Source organism: Mus pahari, chromosome 1, assembly GCF_900095145.1.
Source record: "Mus pahari chromosome 1, PAHARI_EIJ_v1.1, whole genome shotgun sequence".
NCBI lineage: Eukaryota > Metazoa > Chordata > Mammalia > Rodentia > Muridae > Mus > Mus pahari.
The window spans coordinates 13,853,679-13,861,053 of record NC_034590.1 but is presented as its reverse complement, the minus strand read 5'-3'; positions in this window follow the sequence as shown (position 1 = coordinate 13,861,053).

Sequence of the window (7,375 nt, the reverse complement as noted above, 5' to 3'; positions counted from 1 at the left end):
TGTGTGTGTGTGTGTGCATGTGTGTACATATGCATTATGTTTGTCGGAAGGGAGGGGAATAAAATAGAGGTCAACCTTGACTGTTTTTCCTCGGGAGCTGTATATCTGGCTTTTACATTTTTAACTGTGTGTTACTTTGTTGTGTTTGCACAGTGCATGCAGGCAAGTATGCAGTATGTGTAGGCTTGTGTCCCACCCATGCAGAGGCCAAAGCAGTTTGTCAGGTGTCTTCCTTTTTTGCTCTCTACTTTTTTTTTTTCCTGAAACAGGATCTCTTACTGAACTAGAAACTCCTTATTTTGGCTAAGCTGGCCAGGGAGTGAGCTCTCAGCTTACTCCTGTGTCTGCCCATGCTGGGCTTATAGGTATTTGCATCCATGCCCAGCATACCTTCATGCATCTCGTTTTACCTAGCCCTGGGACTACAATTATGTACCATCATATCTAGATTTTTTAAATGTAGGTTCTGGGAGATTGCAGGTCCTGATGGTTGTGAATCAAACATATTATTAATTCAGCATTAACCTAAGCCCCATTTCTAACTAAAAATTTTTTAAAATGTGTTTTTATTTTCATCTTATGTACATGAATGTTTTGCCTGAACATATTGTCTGTGTACCACATGTGTGGCTGGGACACCCACAGAGGTAGGAAAAGGGTGTCAAATCCTCTGAAACTGGAGTTACAGAAGAGTGCGAGCCACCGTATGGGTGTTGAGAACTGAACTCGGATCCTCTAGGAAAGTAGCAAATGCTCTTAATGGATGAGACAACCCCAATCCACTTCTGACTTGACTTAGCATCATACCTGACCTCTAACCAAAGGGCCTTGACACAGTGGGTAGTGATACTCATATTAGCCAGAAATACAAGGTTATACCGTGCCTAGTCTTCTGTGAACATGTTTCATGCATGCCTGCCCCAATCTTGTCACCTGCTATTACATCCTGTCACCTGCTATTTTGTCACTGTAACCAGAATACTTTCTACAGACAACATAAGCAAGGAAAGATGTGTTTGGGGTCATGATTTTAGAGGTTCCCATTCATCTTTAGGGGCAAGGCATAACAGAATGGAACACTGCACATGGTGGCATCCAAAAAACAGAGAGAGAGAGAGAGAGAGAGAGAGAGAGAGAGAGAGAGAGAGAGAGAGAGAGAGAGAGAGAGAGAGTCTGTACTCAGCTCCCCTTCTCCTATTCTCTGGGTTCCCAATTCACAAGATAGTGCCATCCAAACCTAGAATGGCAAGCCCTACTTCAGTTTATGCTGTGGGAATGCTCTCTCAGACAGACCTAGAGGCATACCTCAGTCTCCTAGGTTAATCCAGAGCCTATCAGGTTAGCATTGAAGACTAAGCATGACACACAGTAACTTTAGCAAGAACCACTCACTATCAAAAAGAACTCTGTTAGCAGCTGCTCAGCTTCTCTTTGGGATTATTCCCTTCTAGCCTCGAGGCTCTGGCTACACTGATAGTCTGTTGACAAGGCCAGTGAGTAAGAGTGCCACAGTCTCAGGGCCACTGTGGTTCAGTTTGGTTCACAAACCAAGCATGGAGGTTTGAATGGGAGCTGCCCCTCATAGGCTCATATCTTTGAATTTTTGGTTCCCAGTTGATGGGACTGTTTGAGAAGGTGTAGGAGATGTGACCTTGGAGGAGGAATGCCACCAGGGGTGGGCTCATTCCCAGTGTTTGCTTTCTGCCTCATAGTGGTGGGTCAAGATTTAAGCTGTCAGGTATTTCTTTGTTTATCACAGATTCTAATCTACTGAAACCATACACCTAACTTTCTTTTAAACAGTTTCTTTTATAAATTGCTTATCACATCAATAGAAAAGTAATAAGACTGGAATACCCAAGATTCAATTCACAGACCATATGAAGCCTAAGAAAGAAGACCAAACTGTGGATGCTTCAGTGCTTTTTAGAAGGGGGAACAAAATACTCACAGGGGGAAATATGGAGAAAAAGTATGGAGCAGAGCCTGAAGGAAAGGCCATCCAGAGCCTGGACCACCTGAGGATCCATCCCATATACAGCCACCAAACCCAGACATTACTGTGGATGCTGGGAAGTGCTTGCTGATAGATGCCTGATATGGCTGTCTCCTGAGAGGCTTTGCCAGAGCCTGACAAAGACAGAGGAGGAAGCTCAGCCAATCATTGGACTGAACTCAGGGGTCTCTGATGGAGGAGATGGAGAAGGGACTGAAGGATCTGAGGGGGTTTGCAGCCCCATGGCCAGACCCTCAGAGCTCCTGGGGACTCGACCACCAACCAAAGAATACACATGGAGTGACCCATGGTGCTGGCCACATATGTGGCAGAGGTTGGCCTTGTTGGACATCAGGAGGAGGAGAGGTCCTCGGGCCTGACAGTGTTTGATTTCCCAGTGTAGGGGAATGCCAGATCGGAAGGATAGGAGTGGGTGGGTGGGGAGCCTCCTCATAGAGGCAGAGGGATGGGATACGGGGGTTTCCAAAGTCGAGACCTGGAAAGGGGAAAACATTTGAAATGTAAATAAAGAAAATATCCAAGAAAAAAATGTTCAAATGTATAGGAATTTTTGGCCTGTAGCTTGAATTGTATCTAATTTTGTTATGATTTTATTTGTGCTTAAACCATAGGTATTAAAATGTTGTTCTTTGTAAAAAAAAAAACAAACAAAAAACAAAACAAAAGGAGAGAAAAGAAAAGAAATAAGACACAAAATAGACTTGAAGACAGCAAGAACCTATGGCTTTGTCTTCACTGCAGAGCAGGACTTAGAGTAAGGATGGAATTACCCATTAAGTAAATCCAATAGCCAGCCAGGTTTCACCTAGTTAGTACTCCTCGGCCTCCCCAAATAGCAACATCAGCTGGGGGACACACATTCAGAACATGAACCTGTAGGAAACATTTCAGTTTCAAATGATAGCATATACCATTGTGTCAAACTCAAGGCTTCAGGTAGAACTTCAGGGAAGAGGTAGTGTAACTTTAATTTTTTCAAGTCTTTTTTTTTTTCAATGATAGTTCTTAAACTCTTTAACCTCCCTTGTAGCCCACCACCCACCATAGGTAGTGGAAAAGAAAGGACACAGGGGAAGTGGACCTGTTTAGAAAGGTTCTTTGAAGCAACTCCCATCTGTGTTGACTGGAAATTCAAAGTTCAGTTCATAGGTTAGCAGGCAGTGGCAGCTCGATCCACTCACAACACTTCATGGAAACACCAGCAGTCAGTTCGTTAGTGTTGGGTTAGCAACACCGGTGACATAACCTAGCAGAGACAGCCAGGTTTCAGTCTCAGTCCGAGTCCACAAGAGGGAATAGCAGGAACATCAGAAGTTCTTGGCTGTGCCTCTCTCAAGGAAGCAAAGACTCAAGACCCGCAAGCATTGTACTGGCAAGCCAAGCACTTTTTCTCTCCCTTCCCACTCCCCCTCACTCTGTGGAGTCCTATTTATATACTCCAACCATCACGTGTCCTCCATGTGCCTTTCTCAACACGGGTCTGGCTTCAGCACAAGCATCCAATCAGCCTGATTCCCCGGAAATGGAAAGAAACTGCAGCACACCACCAGAAGGTTTTTGTTGCATTTCTCTCTATGGCATCCTGACAAATGCAGGTGAACTACGAAATGTAAGGTGGACCAATACATGCATGTTGTTAGCAAAATATCGTTCATCACCTGTCCGTTCATGTGCTCTAGCAGAACATCCTCTCTCCTATGTCTGCTTCAGCAAAACATTCCTTAGCCTTTTACATCTGTGCCCATTTTAATTAAATATTACTTCATGTGTTTGCCCTATCAAAACACCATCCAACTGACTCTCCAAAGAACCCTTAAGTTTCCACTTCAGGGTGACTACTTTCTGCCGAACCAAAGGGAGATGATTCCTGAGCCACATAGAAAGGGATATGCCTAGAAGCAATTAGCTTCATGGAAAGCAAGGGAGGGATGGAGGAAGAGTTAATCTTGATAAAATTGACTCACCCAAATCCAGCCATACCTGAACTCCTCAGCCATGTGAGTAGTATTTCTGTTATTTATAGTTGCTCTTGCCCTGGGAAGTGCTGTGTTCAGGGGAGGCTTCTCAGGAGTGCATGGCTCCCATTTCAGAAGCTGCACTCCCACTGGGGGTTGCAGTGAGGCAACTGAGAAATGTGGCTACAGAGAAGTATGGACAGTGAGAAGGATTCCACAGTTTGGGGAGTCAAACTTACATAATAATTAAATTCAGGGAGACCACGGGGTCTGCCTGGGTCCCAGTTCTGGATCTACATGGTATTGTAAGCTCACTTTCCCAGAAGAAACATGTACAGAGATTAAACAGAAACATTCAATGGTATGCAGAATAATCAATATCAGGGCTGTTGTGCTTTGATGTGACATCCTTCTCTGGAATACAGTGCTGTGTGCCCCTCCCTAAGCCACATGTCTGCTTCTGATGGTAGAAGGAAGGGAAAATTTCTCTCACCATTTGCCAGCCTCTTGTTTTTTTTTTTTTTTCTTTTCAAACTCTGTTGATATTGCACTGCTGCTCCAAATAGATGCTGCTCGTACTCTGAGAGTAGGTTGAGCAGGTCCCTTTGCTAATAATAAGAGAAGGGCTCAGAAGGGCAGGACTGGCCATTTTCATGAGAACCATTGCAATAGGGGAGTCTGGAGCTGGTGGAGTGGAAGCTGTGGACAGCGCAGAGTAGAATGGAGCAGGTGAGGAATAAGGGTCGAAGGGAGTATGCAGTGTGTATGGCATGGGTATGACCAGAGCCTATCAAAAGATGAGGGGTGAACAGGGGTGCGATATGTAGGAGCCCAGGGTGGGAATCTGCTGGTTATCTGGGCAAGGAGGGGACAGCTGAAACAGCCCACTCTGACGTGAACAACTGAACTGGCTGAGCTAGAAGTACTATGTCCAGGTGTAGAAAGGCATCTTCTAATTAACCAGTAATGTTCCAATCATGTTCTCTGGTGGATGATGGGGTGAATCTCAAGACTGGGATCTGATTTGATCTCATTTGATCATTACTTGCTGAAAATAATTACTTGGCTGCAAGTTTAATGGTTGGTTTGTAGACTATATTAAATGTCCCTGTGTTTAAAAAAAAAAAAAAAAGCCTCATCAAAATGTCATTGACAACTCACTCCTTATCACATCTCAGAACAAAGTCTTCCTTTTAATCTTTGCTGTTAAGCAAATAGGTTCTCTTGATGGGCATGAGGAGGGGTGGGTAGCCTACCCAGGAAGCCTGAACAGGGCCTAAGCATATTCTCACTAGTGGATCTTGTAACACTTGGCAGCTGAGCATCTGCATGGCTACATTAGGACCTCTTGAGAGTCTGTCAGGGATGCAAGTTCCTGGGCTGACCATCGGAAGTACATCTCACTGAAGGACTGCTAGGGTGGGTGCACATTACAGCATCTTTAAGGCCAAGTGGACATCACTGGATTTCCTTATGACTACCAGTAGATGGAGCTGGTGCCTTTGTTATGGTAAAGTGGATTAGAAAGGGAGAAAAGGAGTGAAAGAGGGAAGGAGAGGGAAAGACAGGAAGACAGTAGTGGAGAGAGAAAAAGACAGAGCTACAAAAACATGCTTTCTTTAGGCTGGCTTATGAGACCTGGCCTGCAAAGCCCTAAAAAAAAAAAAAACAGAACCAATGGACACAGAGAGAGGATTTATAGGGACGTGGTTTAGCAGTGGGCAAACAAGATGCCTCAGTGTTTTAAGATACCTACCACCAAGCCCGATGACCTGTCCCTGGGACTCACTTGGTAGTGAGTGAATACCCCCAAGCTGCTCTCTGACCTCCAAATACTTGTGGTATGCAACTCCCGGCAAATGAATGTAATAAAGATTGTTTTTAAATGTTAAAAAAAAAAGTCTTTTTAAAGAATCATTTCAGATTTTAATCATGTATGTGCATCCGTGTGGGTATGTGCCTATGAGTGTGAGAATCTAAGGAGTCCAGAGGTGTCAGATCCCCTAGACCTAGAATTACAGGTACTACTAAGATAGGTTCTGGGAACTTCACTCAGGTCCCTTTGTAAGACCAGTAAGTGTTCATAACTTCAGAGCCATCACTCTAGCTCCCCCATCCCCAAAACATATCTTAGAGAATGTAGTGCAGTTGTTTTAGTCTATCTGAACAGCTACAGCAAGTGATTGCTCTTGAGAACATCCACAGGGTCTAATCAACTTACAGAAAGTAGCTGACTCCTCACCTTCTAGTGGCTGGAAGGTGTAAGAAAAAGGCAGTGGAAGATTTAGTTTCTGGTGAACTTCTTATTGACTCAACAGTGGTATCATCACATAGAACAAGGAGTCTCTCTCTCTCTCTCTCTCTCTCTCTCTCTCTCTCTCTCTCTCTCTCTCTCTCTCTGGAATCACTTCTACAGGGGTGAAAATCTTAAAGAGAGCTCTCCTGGTCTATTTACCCCAGAGGAACTCCATTCTAACCATCACCTGAAGAGGTAGGATTTCACATATGAAATTTGGAAGGGTCCTAAACACTCATATCCTAGAAGGCGGCCAGAACTTCTCTCTGGCTACCACCCCATCCTATGACAAATTAAATTTCACCCTTGGCTATCACGAAGCTGCTGCAGTCCTGATAAAGACCAAGATAACTGTCCGTTGTTGGCTGGGGTCCATGGTACCTGTACAGAGCCTGATTTTGACTATGCTAAGCAGGGAGAATACCTGCTAATGGGATCAGAATCAGGAGTTCATGGAGTTAACCCTAAGGGAGCTGAGTGAGTCGGATTGAAGAAGCCACAGTCAGGGCCTTAGAGAAGGACAGTCTGGTAGATGAGGGTTTTTTGTTTTTTGTTTTTTGTTTTTTGTTTTTTTCTTTACCAGGGAGTGTTTAGAAGCTGTTTCATTCATTCATGTGAATTCTAGCAGCACCTGGTAACTCAGGCTTTTATGGGTATGGGTATGGGTCCCTGAGATGGACAAAATAGGGGTATGCTCACACTGACTTCCTCATGGTGGGCCCACTTCTGACTTAGCTGCAGAAAATGATATCATGATAATTAATCAAGAAAACACCAACCTGGTCTCATAGTGAAAGAGGAAGGTGGCAAGACACTAAACCCTGCAAAGATCCGTGTTCTAGAGCAAGGATTTTTCTTGTGGATAATTCCAAAAGAGCAGAGACCATTATCTTAGAAAAAGAAGAGCTAATAGATGTGTTGTCAAGCTCACTTTTGTGGGATGCTGAGGTGGGGGCTTAGTTGCACACTGAAAGTAAGAATACAAGGAAACTCCAAGGCACCATTCTTACCTCTACTATGTCCCTCTCTCTGGCTGATGGGGCTTGTGGCTTAGAGGGGACCCTGGAGAGAAAAGCAGAGACACAAAGTGTGTCTGATTAATCTTTC